Raw genomic sequence first — 21,887 nt, forward strand, 5'->3', positions numbered from 1 at the left:
TTCTCCACATCCTGGCCAGCCCTTATTCTCTGCAATGGAGTATTATTCAGCCTTAAAAAAGAAAGAAATCCTGACATATGCAACAACATGGCTGAACCTGAAGGACATTATGCTAAGGAATGTAGACCAATCACCGAAGTATAAATACCATATGAGTCCACTTCTAGGAGATATCTAAAATAGCCAAACTCATAGAAACAGAATAGAATATTGATTGCCGGGGGAGTTTCTGTTCGTGGGTACAAAGTTTCAGTTATGCAAGATGCATATGTTGTAAATGCTGTACAACATTTTCCCATAGTTAACAACACCGTGCACTTAAAAACTTGTCAAGACGGCTGGGTACAGTGGCTCAAGCCTGTAATCCCAGCACTTTGGGAGGGTGAGGCCAGCAGATTACTTGAGGTCAGGAGTTCAAGACCAGCCTGGCCAACATGGCGATCGTATCTCTACTAAAAATACAAAAAATTAGCCGGGCGTGGTGGCATGCACCTGTAATCCCAGCTACTCAGGAGGCTGAGGCAGGAGAATCACTTGAACCAGGGAGGCGGAGGTTTCAGTGAGCCTAGACCGTGCCATTGCACTTCAGCCTGGGTGACAGAACAAAACTGTGTCTGAAAAAAAAAAAAAAAAAAGAAAAAAACTTGCCAAGAGAGTACATTTCATTTTAGCTGTTCTGAAAACCTCATTGCCCCTGAATGATTTGGAAGCTGCTGCCATCCCTGCATTTGGCAGGGATCACAGGAGCCGGGCTGTGCTGGGGCTACCTTGTCCCACGCCCTGCTCTGAGCTGAAGCCCCAGGAAGCAGCCCTGCTGAGTCTCTCCCTGGTCAGGAAACACGCGCGCCATCCACCGGCTCCCACTCTCCATGCGCTCCTTCCCAGCACAAGGCATTTCTCACTCCTCTATAATTACCCAGGCTAATTAAATAAATTGATCTGCTGATGTACGCTTCACAGTCATTTCTGTGGTGTAATTTGGCTTTAATAGAACTGACGCTTGCGTGAGAGGAAATGAAAGCCTGGGGTAGAAGTGGGATCTTTTAATATTCAAGAAAAATAATTTTTTCAGGGGGTTTCGGTTCCCCGCATGTGCATAATGTATGTGCTTGCTGTCAGGATTAACTGGGAAACAGCAGCTGTCTGGTAAGAAAGTTAGTGTGGGAGCCCCTTTGCCATGAGAAACTCAGATGGACTCTTAAGTCTTGACAAGAAGCTCGTGATTTTGGAGGCAAATGGGGCATGAAGCATACGATTGGCTGCCTGGTGGTCAGAAAGTGAATTCTTTGCTCTGTGGGGATGTTCTGGGAAACGGCTGTTGGTTCTGGTTGATAGACGGGGGTGTGTCAGGCTGACACACAGCAGGAATGGGAGGTGAGGTGTCCCTAGTCAGAGTGATGGTTAACAGTGTGGTTTTGGGTCCAGTACCATTTAGTTCCCCTGTCGGCCTTTGCTTTTTGCTGGATATATGTGTCTTTCTGCAATTGGCTCCCACTTCTAGAGCCTCAGTCCTCCTTTAAAATGCACATTGCAGGCTGGGCATGGTGGCTCCCACCTGTAATCCCAGCACTTTGGGAGGCCAAAGCGGGCGGATCACCTGAAGTCAGAAGTTTGAGACCAGCCTGGACAACATGGTGAAACACCGTCTCTAGTGAAAATACAAAAATTAGCCAGGCGTGGTAGCGGGCGCCTGTAATCCCAGCTACTCAGGAGACAGGCAGGAGAATCACTAGAACGCGGAGGTGGAGATTGCAGTGAGCCGATATTGTGCCACTGTGCTCCAGCCTGGGCAACAAAAGTAAAACTCTGTCTCAAGAAAATAATAATAATAATAATAGTAATAATAATAATAATAGTAATAATAATAATAATAATAATAATAATAATGCATGTTGCAGGGTTGTGAAGAGGAATGCATGAGCCTAGCCAACTGCCTAATTGGTGAGAACTGTAGAAATGTTAGCTGCTCTTAGTGTTTGTACTGAAGGCATTCGTTCACCCACCCACCAATTATTAAGCAAAAACCATGAACCAGGTATTGCGCTGGTGGAACCAGGTTGACCGCAGATAGGTCTAAGCCTTGTTAAGGATGTGTCTCCCATCTGATACCTTCATTGTGCCTGTGATGGCAGTCAGACTGTTGACTGTATTGATAATGCCATATTGATTTATTTAACCTGACTATGTGCCAGACAGTGCTCCAAGCACTTTGCAGGAGTTGCTTCAATAAGTAATGTGTTTGTCATCTGTTGAGCCCTGTGCCAGGGCTTTGACATACATGATATAATTCCGTCTTCTAACTACTCTAGAAGGTAGATACATTCACTGTACCCCCTTTAGAGTTAAGGAAAGTGAGGCTTGGAATAGTTAAGTGATTAGGGGCACATGGCTAGTGGGAGAGAAAGGCAGGATTTGAACTTCAGGCTGGCTGACTCCAGGATTTTAACCATATCATTGAACTGATGCCTATTGATGGGTCTCAGGAGGAGGGTCACATGGCCCCAAGGCATATATGAATGGCATAAGATTCAACTCAAGGTGTTATGAAGGTGACAAAAAATTTCATTGCAAACATTTGAGCCTTTCCTCTCTATGGAGACCACATGCAATGTACTCAACGCCTGTGAGCTTAGGAATTGGTGAGACCATTTAACTAGAGCAGTCAAGGGAGGAATTCAGGTTGGACCCTTGATATTGCTTAGCCCGAGGACTCCTTGTGAGTGACCCTGGTTATCTGTCTCAGATGTTTGCTTGAAGCTTTAGGCTCTAAGTCTCCATTCTTCTTCTGAATTTTTGAGACAGAGTTCACTCTTGTTGCCCAGGCTGGAGTACAATGGCACGATCTCGGCTCACTGCAACCTCTACCTCCTGGGTTCAAGCAATTTTCCTGCCTCAACCTTCCGAGTAGCTGGGATTAAAGGCACCTGCCTCCACGCCCGGCTAATTTTTTGTATTTTTAGTAGAGACAGGGTTTCACCATGTTGGCCAGGCTGGTCTTGAACTCCTGACCTCAGGTGATCCACCCGCCTCAGCCTCCCAAAGTGCTGGGATTACAGGGGTGAGCCACCGTGCCCAACCAGTCTCCATTCTTATTTTTGTACTTTCCCCCAGTATGGTCTGTTTGATCTTTTTCAATTTATTTATTGAGCAGATGCTGCTTCCGTCTCATGTGCTCCTCCGAACGCTGTCTGCCTCCTGCGCTTGTCCACGCTGGGAGTGGCTGTGAGACACTATGAACTCTTGTCCCCCAAGCTGAGCTGCTATATCCAACTTTAAAAAAGTTCACATACATTTAACCTGTAACCCAGATATTGCATTCCTAGGTATCTTTACTCTCAACTTTTTGTCTCAAATAATTTCGAACCTGCAGAAAAGTTGCAGACGTCTACAATGAACACCCTATCTACCCTTCACTGGTTGTGAAACATTTTCTTTCGTTGGCTTTTTCTTGCACTCTCTGTCTCTTTATGCACACAGGCTCATATTTTATTGAACCCATTTGAGAGTCAGTAGCAGACATTACATTTCACCCTGAACGTTTGATCACGTATGGCCTAAGATCAAACACATTCTCTTACATGACCAAAATGTAATGAGCACACTCAAGAAATTTAATGATAATAAAATACTCTGGTGGGCACGGTGGCTCATACTTGTAATCCCAGCACTTTGGGAGGCCAAGGTGGGGGGATCGCTTGAGCCCAGGAGTTTGAAATCAGCCTGGGCAACATGGCAAAAACCTGTCTCTACAAAAAATATAAAAATTAGCCAGGCGTGGTGACATGCACCTGTAGTCCCAGCTACTCAGAAGGCTGAGGCAAGAGGCTCATCTGAGCCTGGGAGATTGAGGCTGCAGTGAGCTATGATTGTGCCACTGCACTCTAGCCTGGGTGATGGAATGAGACCCTGTTTTAGAAACAAAAATACCCTTACTTGAAACATACTTCGTAGTCAAATTCCCCAATTTTTCTGATACTATTCTTTATGGCTTAAAAAGAAATCCAGTGTCCAGAGATAAAACATTGCATTTAGGTTTAACACTTTTAAAGACTTCTTTACTCAGGCTGGGTGTGGTGGTGCACGCCTGTAATCTCAGCACTTTGGGAAGCCGAGATGGGTAGATCACCTGAGGTCAGGAGTTCAAGATCAGCCTGGCCAACATGGTGAAACCCCGTCTCTACTAAAAATACAAAAATTAGCCAGGTGTGGTGGCACATGCCTGTAATCCCAGCTATTCAGGAGGCTGAGGCAGGAGAATTGCTTGAGCCCGGGAGGCGGAGGTTGCGGTGAGGCAAGATCATGCCACTGCACTCCAGCCTGGGCAACAGAGTAGTGTCTGAAAAAAAAAAAAAAAAGACTTCTTTACTGTGGAGGAGTTCCCCAGCCCTCCCCTCTTCCTCCGCCCCTCTGTGTGTGTGTGTGTGTTAGGACATTGACATTTTTAAACAGTCCAGTTCAGGTATTTGGTGGCATATCCCATTTGCAAATGCAGGATGGATTTATGTGACTGTCGCAACCTAGTAGATTCTGGTGAGGTCGTTTTGGCAGGAGGACTACATAAGTCCTCCTTGGTGCATTACATCAAGAGGTAGATGATGTCATTGGTGGTGTTAAGGGAGACACATTTTAAAGTCACTTTGATGAGAAGAGTCACTTCCAGCTTGAAACCTAGGCTGAAAACTAATTTCCCATTGAGGAAAAAAAAAAAAATCCTGGCCATGCCCTGTGAGACACTGCCGAGTGCTCCCTTGGGATGTCTGGGGGGCTACTGTGCGCTTACTCATGTCCACTCTCCTGTGGGGTCCACAAGGTGCTGGGATATGGAGATCAACAAGACATGGCCTTTCCTCTCAGAGTGACTTGCTGTATTTGGTGGGAGAAGCTTTGGAACAGGTCAGCCTAGGGCAGTGTGATAAATGTTGAAACCAAGCAGGATGAACAGAGGGGCCACTAGCTCAGCTGGAGAAGGCTGGGATGACTTACCAGAGGAGGAGACATTTGGAATACTTATAATTCCTTTCCAGAAAGGCTGCTGGGAGGCCAGTCTCCACTGGCCCCTTACCTGTGAGAGTCAGGATCCCCTCCTCCATCTCAGCCCAAGTCCTGGAACATTTTCCTTGTCTCCTTCAGCCAGGCAGGTGCACTTCCGGGAGCTGTTCCTGGCAGCCTTGGCTAATGTCTCCTGAGCACTAGGGGATGAGTCTCTCTGGTCTTTCTGTGTCTGGGTCTCTTTTTCTTGAAGAGACCTGTAGGATTGGCTTTTGGATGGACCACTTTTTTTTTTCTCTCTTCACTGTCTTTCAGTGTCTCCCTGTCTTTCTGGAGTCTGACCCAATATTCCTGGAAGACAGACTGACTTGAATTACAACCCAGACTGCACCACTTATGGGCCGTGTGACCTTAGGCAAGTCACTTGATCTTGCCAAGCCCCGGTTTTCTTGTGTGTAATGGAGTTATCATTGTGCCTCCCCCAACAGGGCTGCTTAGGGGTTAAATGAGGTGGTGCCTGCAATGTGGGGCCCAGCAGAGAAGGGAATCAACACATTCTAGCTATTAGGATTGTTCTCTTTAACCTTAAACTGCTTTTCCAGGCCTTGTCCTCTGCACAGAGTGCTCTCTGCCCAGCTCCTTTATTTCAACCCTCTCTTTGTGTAGGGCAGCTCTTTTCTTTCTAGTGCATGGTGTCTTAAATGTGGCCCTTCTGATAGGACAAACGTTCAGGCAGCATCATTCATTTCGAAGGTACCAGGGCAGGCTGGAGGGAGTGGAGACACCATCTGCATCTCATGGGAGTTTCTGAGACTCTTGATGGCAGCAGCCACTTGTCACCATGTGCCAGGCAGCTGTGGAGGGCGTTGGCTTGGTTCCAGTGGCCTTCTTGGATAGGTCTTATCTGCTCAGCTAAGGGTGCCTGAGGGTGGTTAAGGGTCCCATGGCTTGGTTTGTGATCAGCAGAGGTTGGAAGGGGTGAAGGGATGTGTATGTGTATATGAGAGAGAGAGAGAGAGAGAGAGAGAGAGAGGGACAGAGATATAGAGAAGGGGACAGACAGAGAAGAGGGAGAGAGAGGAGAGAGAGAAATAAAAGAGAATAAAAGAGAGAGGGAGGGATTCAATACTAGGGTCGTCTTAGCTCAGAAGAGGTGTGTCATTGGCTTTGACTATGTTGACCTTTGGATAAATGGAACTTCCATGAGTTTCCCAAACTTGCATCATCTGTGCATTAGTTCAGGCCCCAGCAGGAAATGGCAGACGGCACACTCAGAGCAGGATAGTTCGAGGAAGGTTTCACAACTGAACGCAGGTGTGGCAGGACGCAGGGAATATAGGCCGGGAGAGATGAGGAAGGAGCAGTTCGTGGACTCCTGGAGGACATGGGTATGTGCCGTCCCTCTGTCTGCATCGTGAAGCCTGAGGACAAGGAGGCCTCTTGATGTAAGGTGTCAAGGTTAATGTCTGGGGCAGGAGGCGCCTTTGCCAGCTCAAGGCCCAGGGCCTGAGGTCAGCTGAAGCTGGGTTTAAAAATGGAGACTGGTCAGCTTTAAGAGAGGTTAATGACATTTTATTTATAGACAGAGACTTCTTCCTTCGTGTAATTAGGAAGACAGAAGGAGCATTGGAAGAAGACTGTAGCAGGTTGAGGAGCGTCTCCTCTAAAATAGGTCCAAGTCCTAACCCCCGATAGCTGTGAAAGTTACCTTATTTGGAAACAGGGTCTTTACAGATAAAGAGTCGCAGGATGAGATGGTCCTGGATTTAGGGTAAGCCCTAATCCAACATCTAGTGTCCTTAAAAGAAGGAAAGAGGCTGGGTGCAATGCCTTATGCATGTAATCCCAGCCATTTTGGAGGCTAAGGCAGGTGAATCATCTGAGGCTGGGAGTTCGAGACCAGCCTGGCCAACAGGGCAAAAACCTCATATGTACAAAAAATACAAAAATTAGCTGGGCATGGTGGCCCATGCCTGTAATCTCAGCCACTCAGGAGGCTATGGCATGGGAATTGCTTTAACCCGGGAGGTGAAGGTTGCAGTGAGCCAAGATCACACCACTGTACTCCACCCTGGGTGACAGACTGAAACTCTGTTTCAAGTTTAAAAAAAAAAAAAAAAAAAAAAAAAGGAAGACGTGAGGCACAGATAGGCACAGAGGGGAAGGCCATGTGCAGGTGGATGCAGAGACTGGAGTGATGCAGCTATGAGCCAAGGGGTGGCAAGGATTTTTGGCAGCCACCGGGAGCCAGGAGGAAGGCATGGAATGGATGCTCCCTCAGAGCCTCCAGAAGGAATCATCCTTGATGACACCTTGATTTTGAACTTCCGGGCTCCAGAACTGTGAGCCGATACCTTTCTGTTGTTTTGAGCCACTGCATTTGTGGTAACTAGTAATGACAGCCTTAGGAGATTATAGGGACTAACTTGCTTTGTGACTCAATAATGTTTAATGATATGCCCACGTTTCCTTAAGGTCACCTTCTTCAAGTCACGTTGAAGACCAGTGGTTGCCTGTGCCCTGCCCTGTGCTTTGGGGGAAAGTATAGACTGGATTGTCAGTTTTTTCTAGGGCAAGATTTTCTCTCTCTGTTGTGTCCCTAGTTTCTGGAATGGTGTCAGGCACAGGTTTACCATGGAAAACATACTTGTTGAATGAATGAGTGAACACCAAATGGAAATTAATACTATCAGTCAAAGTTATGATGGGAAATGGCAAACAGTGAGTACTATGAGGTTAATTCAAAGATTGTGGCCTAGAATTCCTTGGAAATCTCATTCCATGGAGGATTTCAAACAGCATTTAAGGAACAGATAAAAAATACACACAGATAAATAATAAACAGCAGATTGGTTGTAAGAAACAGAAATTCCCTGTGATGTCTTAAGCAAAGAGGGAGATTCTGACTAAGAGAACAGATGTGTCCTGTTTTGATGGATTCCAAGGGCAGGGACACAGCCAGGCCTTAAGGCTCCGCTGGAACCAGAGCCTGGGGTGTGGTTCATGAGCCAGAAACATCAGCATCACCTGGGAGCTTATTGAGGAGGAAATTAATTTGACTGCTATGATGTGTAGTTGACGTGTTGTTGTCATTGTCCTTATCTTTGTTGCCAATAGTAATACTATTGATAATATTTATAATAACAGAGATAGCTAAGAGTCACTCGGTGCTTGCTTTGTTACCTGGCATTAGGCTAATTGCTTACATACATGGTTTCATTGAAGCTTTACAGGTACCCAGTGAAGTAGGTACTATTACTTATTTCCATCCAGTAGATAAGGAGATGGAGGCTTACAGAGTTTAAACTGCTTGCCCGTGATGACACAGTTCGACAGCAGTGGAGTTAGGAGTGGTGCTGCTCTTAACTGGTAAAATGTGAAATCTCATGAGCATTTGTTGAGTGCACCTCTTGGGCTGACTGCTCAAGCCCTTCCCTGGGAACTGTATCTCTCACCCATTGCCACATGATGTAGCAGGGGGGTTGCCCCAGCCATGTCTTTTCTATCGGGAAATGCTCCTTGACCATTGCTGATTGGCTCATGGCTGAGCCAATCAGCGACCTGTAATCAAATATGGACCAATCAGAGACCTGTCCTAGGAATATGGACTTGGAACTGAGAAAAAGAACCACCTCTCTGTCTGGGGTGTAAATGCAGGTGCAGATGATAGCCATGATTCCTGCATTGTTGACAAGAGAAAAGAACAACCCAGTCTACAGGGAGAGAGAAGACTGAGTCACACAGAGAAGAGCCACACAGAGAATACTTCCAGATTCCCCACCAGGATGGATCTCAAAGGTTAATGTGCATAGGAATCAGCTGGGATCTTGTGAAAATGTAGATTCAGATTCAGCAGGTCCAGGTAGGGGATGTGATTCTAAACTTGTAACAAGCTCCCAGGTGATGCTGATGCTTCTGACTCATGAACCACACCCCAGGCTCTGGTTCCAGCAGAGTGTTAAGGCCTGGCTGTGTCGCTGTCCTTGGAATCCATCAGGCCAGACACATCTGTTCTCTTAGTCAGAATCTCCCCCTTTGCTTAAGACATCACAGAGAATTTCTGTTTCTTACAACCGATCTGCTGCTTATTGTTTATTTGTGTGTATTTTTAATCTGTTCCTTAAATGCCGTTTGAAATCCTCCATGGAATGAGATGAAATGTAAACCAGATAAAAATGATGATTAGGAATACTAATAGTGAGTTTGGAATACATTAAAAATTGCTGGGGGACTTTATTATTTTCTTAGAGGTGCTGTAGCGAAGTACCACAGACTGGGTGGCTTAAACGACACAACTTTATCGTCACATTGTTCAGGAGGCTTAGACTCCGAGATCAAGATGTCGGCAGTGTTGGCTCCACTGGAGGGCTGTGGGGAATCATCTGTTCCATGTCTTTCTCCTTGCTCCTAGTGGTTTGCTGGCAACCTTTGGCTTGCAGTTCCTTGGGTTGTATGTAGATGCATCACCCTGACCTCTGCCTTCATGTTAGCTAGGCCTTCTCCCTGTGTGAGTGTCTGTGTCCAAGCTTCCCTTTTTTTTTTGGATCTGGAGTCTCGCTCTGTCGCGCAGGCTGGAGTGCAGTGGCGCGATCTTGGCTTATTGCAAGCTCCGCTTCCCGGGTTCACACCGTTCTCCTGCCTCAACCTCCTGAGTAGCTGGGACTACAGGCGCCTGCCACCACGCCTGGCTAATTTTTTTGTATTTTTAGTAGAGATGGAGTTTCACCGTGTTAGCCAGGATGGTCTCGATCTTCTGACCTCGTGATCCGCCTGCCTTGGCCTCCCAAAATGCTGGGATTACAGGCATGAGCCCCCGTGCCTGGCCCAGGCTTCCCCTTTTTATAAGGACATAGTTCTATGGGATTAGGGCCCATTCTGCTCCAGTATGACCTACTATAAACTTGTTATGCCTGCATATTTTCAAATAAATCACACTCTGAGGTATTAGGTGTTAAGACTTCAACACATACATTTAACATTTTTAAAAAATTATTTTTAAATTAAAAAAATGTTGTGGGTACATAGAGGTTCGTATATGTATAGGGTACATGAGATGTTTTGGTACAGGCATGCAATGTGTAATAATCACATCATGTAAAATCCTCTCAAACGTTTATCCTTTGTGTTGCAAACTTAAAAATGCACCTGTGATCCCAGCACTTTGGGAGGCCAAAGCAGGTGGATCACCTGAGGTCAGGAGTTTGAGACCAGCCTGAACAACATGGAGAAACCCTGTCTCTACTAAAAATACAAAATTAACCGGGTGTGGTGGCGCATGCCTATAATCCCAGCTACTAGGGAGGCTGAGGCAGGAGAATCGCTTGAACCTGGGAGGCAAAGGTTGCGGTGAGCCAAGATCATACCATTGCACTTCAGCCTGTGCAACAAGAGTGAAACTCCATCTCAAAAAGAAAAAATAAATGCAATTCAATCATATTGACTATAGTCACCTCATTGTGTTATCAAATACTGCATCTTATTCATTCTTTCTATTTGTTTTGAATATCCATTAATCCTCCCCCCCATCCCTCACCCCTCCATTACCCTTCCCAGCCTCTGGTAGCCATCCTTCTACTCTCTATTTCCATGAGTTCAATTGTTTTGATGTTTAGATCCCAGAAATAAGTGAGAACATGTGATGTTTGTGTTTCTGTGCCTGGCTTATTTCACTTAGCATAATGATCTCCAGTTTCATCCACATTTTTGCAAATGTCACCTCATTCTTTTTTTGTGGTGGCATGGTTTTCCATTATGTATAAGTACCACATTTTCTTTATCCATTCATCTGTTGATGGACACTTAGGTTGCTTTCAAATTTTGGCTATTGGGAACAGTGCTGCACCTAGCATGGGAGTGCAGAAATCTTGATATACTGGTCTCCTTCCTTTTGCATGTATACCCAGCAATAGGATTGCTGGATCATATGGTAGCTCCACTTTTAGTTTTCTGAGGAACCTCCAAACTGTTCTCCTCAGTAGTTTTCTAATTTACATTCCCACCAACAGTGTACACGGGTTCCCTTTTCTCCACATCCTTGCCGGCGTTTGTTCATGCCTGTCTTTTGGATAAAAGTGATTTTAACTGGGGTGCGATGACATCTCACTGTAGTTTGGATTTGCATTCTCTGATGGTCAGGGATGTTGAGCATCTTTTCATATGCCTATTTGTCATTTGTAGGTCTGCTTTTGAGATAGGTCTATTCAAATCTTTTGCCTATTTTTTTGATCAGATTGTTAGACTTTTTCTATTGAGTCGTTTGAGCTTCTTTGCTGACCATTTCCTCTGCTGTGCAGAAGCTTTTTAACTTGATGTGATCCCATTTGTCCATTTTTGCTTTGGTTGCCTTTCATATGAATTTTGGGGGAGTCATAGTTCAGCATGTAACAGGGAACTGGAGTTAATGGTTTCCTCTCTGGTCCTCCGCTTTCTCACCCATAAAATGGGGATGCTGAAGTGCGTGATCTCTATGGGACTTGCCGATTCTCACATTTAACATCTCTTGCTGATGTTTTTTCTCTGTCCTCACCTCAGAATGTTTGTTCCAGACCAAAAACAATCCAAAACATAAATTTACATTGAAGGTTAGTAAGACGTCCTCTCATGAGCATTTGCTTGTTCAGAGAACCCTGCAAAGATTGGGTAGTCACTGTCTTGCAGAATAAATCACTGTCCTGTTCCTTTGAGGACAGAGACAGTTCTGGATGTTGCTCCATAGCCTCCTGATCATCCCACATCTGCAGCCGCCTACTCCATCCGTGAACACGCAGGCCTGGAGAGAGTTCTGCCTGGCTAGCTCTGTATGCTGCTGACATGTTGTGGGAAGGCTGGAGGGCGAGGGATAATTAGAGGATAGGCATCCTCCTGAGATCAGCTCTAGAGACTCCAGGGCCCTTCTGCCGAGGGAGTATATCAACGCCAGGCAGCTCTGCCTATTTTGTGTGTTCTGCTTCTTGAAACTGAATGTGCAAGTGGTTTCCTGTGGGAGAAAAGGTGCCGGGCTGGCTGGCTTGCCAGGAGGCTTCCTGTGGGTCACACGCATCACCCACCTGCACAGGTACTGGGAGAGAATGCACCTTCCCGTTATCCCAGTATCAGTATCCCAGTATCAGCTACCTGGGCTGAGTCTAATGCCCTGAGTGAATTGATACTTTAGGGGAAAGATCTGGATGTGTATCCACACTCCCTGAGTGAGGGGGTATAAATTAGAGTCTTTGGTTGCAAGCAACAGAAGCTGCTGTGACTAATGTGAGGAAGAAGAGGGCTTATTGTAAGGACATAGGGAAACTTGCAGATTTGAAGGGAAGGCTAGAGATCTCGACAGCTGCAGAAATGTCAACAGCTGAAACTGTCTTTTCAGGACTACTGATGGATTCAGTGAAAACGTACAAAAATTTCTTCCATCTTTGTCTCTTTCCTGCCCAGTTTTGGGGAGAGTATGACTGGCTGATCTTACAGCATGAGCCTGCTCTCCCAGCAGCACAAGCACATCAAGAGGGAGATCTAGTGGGAGAAGCCTCCAGTACCCGCGGCTTCTGCGGTGAGGAGGCGTGTACCCCGATTGATAACCATACCAAGGCTGCACACGATGCAGGGAGAGACAATGTCAACTCTACAAATGCTAATAGACAACACAGAGTGCTTACTTGCTATGGAACACTCTATATTCATGATCTTATTTAATCTCTGCAATAATCCTGTGGTTCTATTGTCTTTTCAGTTTACAGATGTAAAAGGCAAAGCTGGGATTTGAACCCAAGTTTATCTGGGTCCAGTGCCATTGGTCTTAAGGGTGATACGGTTTTGTCTTCCACTGCTGCCAATTTGCCCAACAAGGTGAAAGGAGGAGCTGTAAACATGGGTATAGTTGCTCTCCAAGCATCCCCGCGGTTCTTGGCCCCGGAAATAGGTTAAGAAGTGGGCCAACTGGGTAGTTACCCAGAGGTCCATGTTATAAGAAGTGCTAAAACAGCACCAGAGATATCACTAGAAGGATAAAGGTTTGTTTTTTTGACCATTTTATTTCCCTTGTAAAGAAACTCTTAGTGACTGGAAAGAAAAATATGTTGATAAACTACTCAGGGTGTGGCAAGATTAGCTGCATAATTTACAGGGCCCAGTAAAATATAAAAATGTGAGGCCACTTGTTAAAAAGTTAAGAATTTCAAGACAGTGACAGCAGAACATTGAGTGTGGGGCCTTGTGTGATTGCACACGTTGCAAGCCCGTAAAGCTGGCCCTGGGGTTGGAATGAAGGAAGCTGGTTGCTGAGCAGTCAACTGAGAAAAACAATCCCAGTTACCTGCAAGGCTCCTCTACTTTGTGCCAAGTTGTATTCTTGCTCAGGCCACCCAGCTGTCTCAGGTGAGCCTGCCTGGTTTTCACACACAGCAAGAGAAGTTAGTGGGAGACATAGAGAAAGTACTTCTGAGGCTAGCCTATGGGCCTTTTTACAACCTGCTGCTCACAGGCAATGACAAAAATCATCTTAATGTTCTGGGAATGGTTTGGACAGCAGGCAGATAATGCTCAAATAGCATTTCATTAACAGAGCTAAAAACCACCAAAATTAATATCTGAATTGATTTTGAGATATTAATTGTGCCAACTGCATTGCATAAGTTATGTTTTTATTTAAATTGTAGTAAGAACATTTAACTTAATATTTAACATGAGATCTGTCATCTCAACAAATGTTTAAGTGCATAATATGGTATTATTATCTACAGGCACAATGTTGTACAACAGATCTGTAGAACTTAACTTGTGTCACTGAAACTTTTTTTTTTTGAGATGGAGTCGCGCTCTGTCCCCAGGCTGGAGTGCAATGGCACGATCTCAGCTCACTGCAACCTCTGCCTCCTGGGTTTAAGTGATTCTCTTGCCTCAGCCTCCCGAGTATCTGGGACTACAGGCGCACACCATCACACCCAGCTAGTTTTTGTATTCTTTATTTTTTTGGGACAGAGTTTCGCTCTTGTTGCCCAGGCTGGAGTGCAACGGCGCGATCTCAGCTCACCGCAACCTCTGCCTCCCAGGTTCAAGCGATTCTCCTGCCTCAGTCTCCCGAGTAGCTGGGATTACAGACATGTGCCACCACGCCCGGGTAATTTTGTATTTTTGGTAGAGACGGGGTTTCTCCATGTTGGTCAGGCTGGTCTTGAACTCCCGACCTTAGGTGATCCACCCATCTTGGCCTCCCAAAGTACTGGGATTACAGGCATGAGCCACCGCACCAGGCCACATCACTGAAACTTTATACCCATTGAATAGAAACTCCCCACCCTCTCCCCTCAGCCCCTGGCAACCACCATTTTGCTCTGTTTCTGTGTGTTTGACTGTTTGAGAGTCATCCTGTAAGTGGAATCACATAGCATTTGTCTTTCTGCAACTGGCTTATTTTACTTAGCATAATATCTCCCCATATAGTCAAATGTGGCAGGATTTCCTTCTTTTTTCAAGCTAAATAATGTTCCACTGTTTGAATATACCATGCTTCCTTATCCATTTATCCATCATTGCACATTTAGGTTGTTTTTATACCTTGGCTATTGTGTATAATGCTGTAGTAAACATGAGAGTGTAAATATCTCTTTGAGATGATTTTAATTCTTTTTTTTTTTTTTTTTTTGAGATGGAGTATCTCTGTGTCACCTAGGCTGCAGTGCAGTGGCATGATCTTGGCTCACTGCAACCTCCACCTCCTGGGTTCAAGCGATTCTCCTGCTTCAGCCTCCCAAGTAGCTGGGACTACAGGCATGTGCCACCACGCCTGGCAATTTTTTTTTTTTTTTGTATTTTTAGTAGAGATGGGATTTCACCATGTTGGCAAGGCTGGTCTTGAACTCCTGGCCTCATGTGATCCACGTTCCTCGGTCTCCCAAAGTGCTGGGATTACAGGCATGAGCCACTGTGTCCGGCGTATTTTGGATAAATATTTGGAAGTGGGATTGCTGGATCATATGGTAGTTCTACTTGTAACTTTTTGAGGAAACTGCATACTATTTTCCCTGTTTAATTTTATCCTCCTTCTCTAGCTTCAGTTGCAGGAGGCTTATTTCATTTTCTCAAAAGTCCCATGGGCTTCAGGACTTCCAGGCAGGCTCTTCTCTCTGGAGCAAGCTTTCTTTCTCCCGCTGATTGGGGAAGTCCTCATCCCCAGGTCTCAGTTGACCTGACTTTTCCCAACACCCCAGACTAGGTAGGTAGCACCTTGTACTAATGAATCATGACCCTTCTTGCACACTTTGGAAATTGCTTGTGAAAGTATTTGCTTGTCTGTCTCCTACACCTCCAAGTCAGTGTTCTTGGGACAGGAAATATGTGTCTGTCTTATTCACTGTTGTTTTACCAGGGCCAGAAGGGTCAGAGAGATCTCTCCTGAGCTGCCTGGGGCTCCCAGCGTCTTTCATTTCTTGAATGCTTGGCTGTTCCTGTCTATTCATTTTTCTGCCAAGGCATTTGCCCCGATGGACGACCAGTGCTGACTGAGCTCTCCCCTGGAACCACAACTCCAGGTGGTCTCTGCTTTGCCATCTAGTCATATCCTTCATCCAGTGTGTGCAATCAGTTTCCAAGAGAAGGAAAAACCAACCTAGAGTTAATAGTTACTCCTTCTCTCCCTCAGTGATTCCCCGACTCTGGGTATCAGAAGCAGAAACTGGCAGCCAGGTCCCCTTAATTAGGAAGGTGTCAAAGGAGGTTTTGAAAAAAAAAAAAAGTCAGTGTACAGGTTGCCAATTGCTTTATTAATTTTTAAGTTTCCTTCACATTTATTTAGGAACAACTTCTCCTAGAAGTTCCAGCCAAGTGCTAAGTTTTAACTTGGATGTGTGCTGGTTTGAGACGTGAATGCACCAACAGTTCCCCAGGGGTGCACAGAAGGCACATAGAGTCCTTGGCTAGGCTTTCTTCCTTCTCCCTCCTCACGGCTTAAAAGCTGTTGTGCAGCTGTCACTCATTTTCTAGGAAAACAAGCCAGTCGCCGATCGACTTGGCAATACCTAAGAAATATTCCAGTTCCAATTATAGGCTGCCAATGGCAAGTACAGCCTCGGCCAAGAGGAACTTACTTTCTTGGTTCCTGATGTAAGGGATCTGGCAATAGGGACATCCTTCTATGTTTGTAGAAAAGATTTTTCTCTTTGTGATGATAGTTACTCCATTCTCTATCTAAAAATCTCTCCCTAATGAATTTTTTACATTCTGCTTTTTGGAACCCATTCCTTTATGCCAAGCACTTGTGCTCTACAGGCATCTCTGAAAACTTTGGGTACCTGCTTCTCTTTAGGAAGCTCCAAACAGTGAATAGAACAAGGGTTGAGCTGGTTCTGTGGCAGACACCTCATCACATCCCTGTGAGGCAGGTGTTGCTTTAAAGATGGGGAGATGGGGACCAGCAATGGGGCTTGGCTTGATGACATAATTAGTAAGGGCAGAGTTGGGATTTGAACCCTATCTGTGAAACGCCCCTGCTTGGGCTCCCTCCATGATGTCATGCTGGACAGTAGGGTCGCCTAAGAAGCTTAAAGGATGCTGAGGAGGACGAAGCCTTGTCTAGGTTGCAGTGGTTTGGGTTCTTCAAGAAGCAGACTCCCAGACATGGATTTGAATGCAAGAGACTTATTTGAGGTGATCCCACAGGGAGGGAGTGGGGAAGAGATGAAGGGTCTTTCAATGAGCTACTTACTGCTGTGGGCAGCTGGCACCCAGGGCCGCTGGTGGACTCCGGAGGCTGGTCCAGAACATCCCTAAGTACCGCTTCCCGGAGGTCCGCCTGTTCCCTCTTCCCACTGGTTGAGGGTAGTTCTGGGAGGTGTCACACTGAATGCACAAAATTTAATGTTGATCAACTTGGAGCGTAGATTCTCTGGAAGAATGAGCAAACACATGTGCAGCCACACATCTCCTCCCTGTCACACACCACCCAACACATAAAGTCTAAAGATCCTGGCATTAAGAAAGGTGCTACCGGCCAGGCACAGTGTCTCATACCTGTAATCCCAGCACTTTGGGAGCCCAAGGTGGGAGGATCACATGAGGCCAGGAGTTCGAGACCAGCCTGGCCAATCTGGTGAAACCCTTGTCTCTACTAAAAATACGAAAATTAGCCGGGCATAGTGGCATGTGCCTGTAGTCCCAGCTACTTGGGAGGCTGAGGCAGGAGAATCGCTTGAACACAGGAGGTGGAGGTTGCAGTGAGCCGACATTGTGCACTGTACTCCAGCCTGGGTGACAGAGTAAGACCCTGTCTCAGTAAATAAGTAAAAACAAATAAAAAGAGCTTTCCTTGGTGTGATTCTGTCCTGCGTTGCTGTTCTCTTGAGCAGTGGCCATTTACCTCTGTCTGCCTTCTCTCCCACCGAAGTGCATGCTGCCACCCAACAGAAGATTCAGTGGATATGGACATGAGCCCCCTGAGGCCCCAGAACTGTCTTTTTGGTTGTGAACTCAAGGCTGACAAAGATTATCACTTCAAGGTGGATAATGATGAAAAGGAGCACCAGTTATCTTTAAGAATGGTCAGTTTAGGGGCTGGTGCGAAGGATGAATGGCACATTGTGGAAGCAGAGGCAGTGAATTAGAAGGCAGTCCAATTAAAGTAACACTGGCAACTTTGAAAATGTCTGTACAGCAACGGTTTCTCTAGGGGCTTTGAAATCATACCACCAGTGCTCTTATGGTTGAAGTGTGGTTCAGGGCGAGTGCATGCTAGTGGACAGCACTTTGTAGCTATGGAGGAAGATGCAGAGTCAGAAGACGAAGACAAGGATATGAAACTCTTAAGTATATCTGGGAAGCAGGCTGCCCCTGGAGGTGGTAGCAAGGTTCCACAGAAAAAAGTAAAACTTGCTGCCGATGAAGATGATGCTGGTCATGGTGATTCTGATGATGATGAAAATGATGATGATGGTGATTTTGATGATGATGATGACTTTGATAATGAGAAAACTGAAGAAAAGCACCAGTGAAGAAGTCTGTACGAGATACTCCAGCCAAAAATGCACACAAGTCAAATCAAAATGAAAAGACTCAGAACCATCATCAACACCAAGATCAAAAGGGCAAGAATCCTTCAAAAAACAGGAAAAAACTCCTAAAACACCAAAAGGACCTAGTTCTGTAGAAGATATTAGAGCAAAAATGCAAGCAAATATAGAAAAGGGTGGTTCTCTTCCCAGAGAGGAAGCCAAGTTCATCAGTTATGTGAAGAATTGCTTCTGGATGACTGACCAGGAGGCTATTCAAGATCTCTGGCAGTGGAGGAAGTCTCTTTAAGAAAATAGTTTAAACAATTTGTTAAAAATTTTCCATCTTATTTCATTCCTGTAACAGGTGATATCTGGCTGTCCTTTTTATAATGCAGAGTGATAACTTTCCCTATCGTGTTTGATAAATGTTGTCCAGGTTTCATTGCCAAGAATGTGTTGTCCAAAATGCCTGTTTAGTTTTTAAAGATGGAGCTTCACCCTTTGCTTGGTTTTAAGTATGAATGGAACGTTATGATAGGACATAGTAGTAGCAGTGGTCAGACATGGAAATGATGGGGAGACAAAAATACACGTGTGAAATAAAACTCAGTATTTTAATAAAGTAGCACAGTTTCTATTGACTTAATAAAAAGAAAGATGATATTGACATAGGTGATTTTCTTAATTTTTAAAATTTATTTTGCATGTCAGAAATGCATTTTAATTTTTATTTGAAAAGCACTTAAATTTTTAGACAAATGATTTTGTGTATAAATTTGATCTGGTTTTTATACAGAATATAATGATTTCCCTCATTAATCTTTCATGTGAAGGGCATTACGAGCCTAAAGGAAGATACTTTCTGCACACAAGTGGGTATCTTATGTGTGCAGTATTAGAAACCAGTGATGCGGTTGCTCACTCTGCAACTCCTGACCTGCCCAGAACACAGGCTGAGCAGGTTCCCATGGCTGGAGGATTACTCGTAGGTAGAGAGACGCAGGTGCTTGAATAAGGGACCCACTGATGTGGGAGGGAACTGTCTCTGCAAGCTGCAGGTGACAGCCGAGTTGGCTGGGGGGGATGTGAGCTCTCACTGCATCTGCCGTATGGGCAACAAGGAAGTAGGAGCCCAGAGTGGCACCATTACTGTCTTTAGAGTGTTAGGTTCTTACAAACCTTCCCCAGTGGATACTATGACTTCATTATCTTATTGGTACTGGGCGTAACAGCAGTTCTAGCTAACATTTATTAAATGCCTGCTCTGTGCCAAGAATCGTGCTCAATACTTTATATGCATGATTTCACTTAATCTTCATAACTGCCCTAAGAGGTAGAGGTCATTATAATCTTGAGATTGAAAATGAGACAGGGCACAAGGAGGGGAGATGCCTTGCTTATGGTCCCACATCCAGAAAGTAGCACAGTAGACTCTTAAACCTGGCTCTGTCTGTCTGTTTGCTGGAGTTAACCTCCAGCAAGAGGAGGTTCTGTATTTGCTCTTTGAATGACAGGACTCTGGACATTGAGAAGATCCACACCTTATGCACTTGACCTTGGGTTGGGAGGAGTTTCCTGTTCCTTATTCCAATAAGACGTTATGGGTTCCACGGGGGTTCTTCTTAAGCAAGGAGGATCATTAAGTAGCAAGGTGGCCATAGTTGGAGAGACCCACATGAGCTCTGAACAGTCACAAATCAGTTCAGGCCATTAGATTTGTCATAAACGTATGATGAATGGTAATTCCCTGATCTCATATCCAACCTCTGGGAGCTATCTGTTTGAATGATGTCAACGCGTAATGTTTGAAGGTGCTCATGTGATTATCTTGAATCATTGGAGAAGCATGAGGCTTGAACAGATTTCATAATAACTTTTTTTACGCTTGTGACTGCATTTTCATCTCTCAGTTTTGTTCCTGCACGATGAAAACCTCCCAGTTCTTTTTCCTGGGCTACTGCAATATTAATGCTGATGAGAATTGCTCTGCAACATCGGGGCACCTAACCAATGTGGGTTTTCATCTCCCACCCTCCCACTTCCTTGTTTTTCTTGAATAAAGAATAATAAGGAAAATAGCCTACCTTTACAGCAAGGGAAAATAACATCTATTTAGAGGAACTTGAGATGAAAGTATGTTTCCTTCATATTGGGTAATCTAATTCTGCAGCTCTTGCTTAGCTTTTATTTCCGATGATTTAACAAGCTGCAGTACACAGTTTCTTAAACTCTTGCCGTTATGCACATTTCTGAGCTCTTTAAGAAACAAAAGCTCAAAGGCCATCCTTTAAAAAAAATTCTGGCCTTTCAGGGGGGCAGGAGGGGCTGGTCCTTAGTGACATGGTTTCATGGTGACCTCTCTAAGCAGGGGGTCTCAGCGTTGATTTTTTTCCCCTTTAACTCCAATCCAGGGTCTTCTGGGGTATCCTTGTTTATTCCGAGACCTCCAGGCATGGCTGGCTGTTGTCAAGAGAGGCCACCCTCTGGCAGTGCATTCCACTTTTTATGTGATATGAGTTAGGAGGTTTTCTGTGGGTCTCTCTCCTCAGTTCTCACTATTCTAACTTTAGCTCACGTTCTTGGCATTATTTTCAAAAGCATTGAAGAAATGAAGACTACAGTGGTTTTTGTTTGTTTGTTTTGAGACGAGTCTTGCTCTATTGCCCAGGCTGGAGTGCAGTGGCACCATCTTGGTTCACTGCAGCCTCGGTCTCCTGGGTTCAAGCAGTTCTCCTGTCTCAACCTCCCAAGTAGCTGGGATTATAAACATGTGCCACCATGCCTGGCTAATTTTTGTATTTTTAGTAGAGACTGGGTTTTACCATGTTGGCCAGGCTGGTCTTGAACTCCTGACCTCAAGTGATCCACCCACCTTGGTCTCCCAAAGTGCTGAGATTACAGGCATAAGCCACTGCGCCTGGCCCACAGTCTTTTAAAATGTAAAATAAGCAAATTTCTACCTGTCCCCTAGCCATCTTTATCCCCATGATGTGTCTAAGGCCCTTGGAATAGCAAGGGACCAGCACTGACATATACAGTCTTCTCCCAGTCACTGGCATTTGCAAAGGACCTGCTCGATGCCAGGCACTGCACTTAGATGCTTTCAGGCATCACCTCATTTAATGCTGAGGACATTCTCCATGGTACATGCTGCTATCCTCCCACTTTACAGTGAAGAAGCAGGCATAGGAGACCTCAGCATCATGCCCCACACGCTCCTGAGCACTGGCTGAGCTCCCTCCTCTGCTGTGCTGGGTGAACTTTTTTCTGGGCTATTTATAAAAGCTAAACATATTTCCAAAGCACACCTGCTTTCAGAGGTGGGTCTCAGTCAGGATCCTTTGTGTAGTTGAAGCCACCCTTTCCCTTCCCTTATACCGCACCTGCTCTACTCATTAGGAAAGCAGGCCCTGCTTCTAGACGCTATCATTTAAAATAATGAAATATATTAGGTTGGTGCAACAGTAATTGCAGTTTTGCCATTACTTTTAGTGACAAAAACCCCAATTACTTTTGCACCAACCTGTAGATGGCTGAGAACGTTAGGAAAGACAGCATGATGGGGTCGTGGGGAGGGATCGCTTAGAGTGGTTTCCTGCCAGTACTGCCCTGGATGGAGACAAAGTTCCTCCTCTGAGCTTCCTTGTCTGCATCTATTCCATTTATTGAGCATCTACTATGTGCTGGGCACCATTCTCTATGATAGAATGCATCAGGGAACAAACTGTACAGAAATACCTGCTCTTGTGCATGTTGAGTCTCTTTTTGGAGTTGCAAAGCTCACTCCTGCCCGCTCTGGAAACTTCTCTCCTAACACCCCACAGGCTACTTCTGCAGAACCCAGTGATGGGTCAGCTGTGTTCTTGGCATTGAAAGCACAACAGACTTGCAACAGACGAGCCCCAAGTGTGAGATCTAGACGGCATCTCC

General features: G+C 45.3%; 1 protein-coding gene and 1 pseudogene across 16 annotated transcripts in view; both read left to right on the forward strand.

Annotated features, from left to right (window-relative positions):
• The window catches only part of RBFOX1 (RNA binding fox-1 homolog 1), a 2,503,848-nt gene that overhangs the window by 108,587 nt on the left and 2,373,374 nt on the right, over positions 1-21,887 (forward strand). The gene's annotated exons all lie outside the window — the stretch shown is intronic.
• Positions 15,790-18,579, forward strand: LOC100431211 (nucleophosmin-like; annotated as a pseudogene).

Source organism: Pongo abelii, chromosome 18 (genome assembly GCF_028885655.2).
Source record: "Pongo abelii isolate AG06213 chromosome 18, NHGRI_mPonAbe1-v2.0_pri, whole genome shotgun sequence".
NCBI classification, from domain to species: Eukaryota; Metazoa; Chordata; class Mammalia; order Primates; family Hominidae; genus Pongo; species Pongo abelii.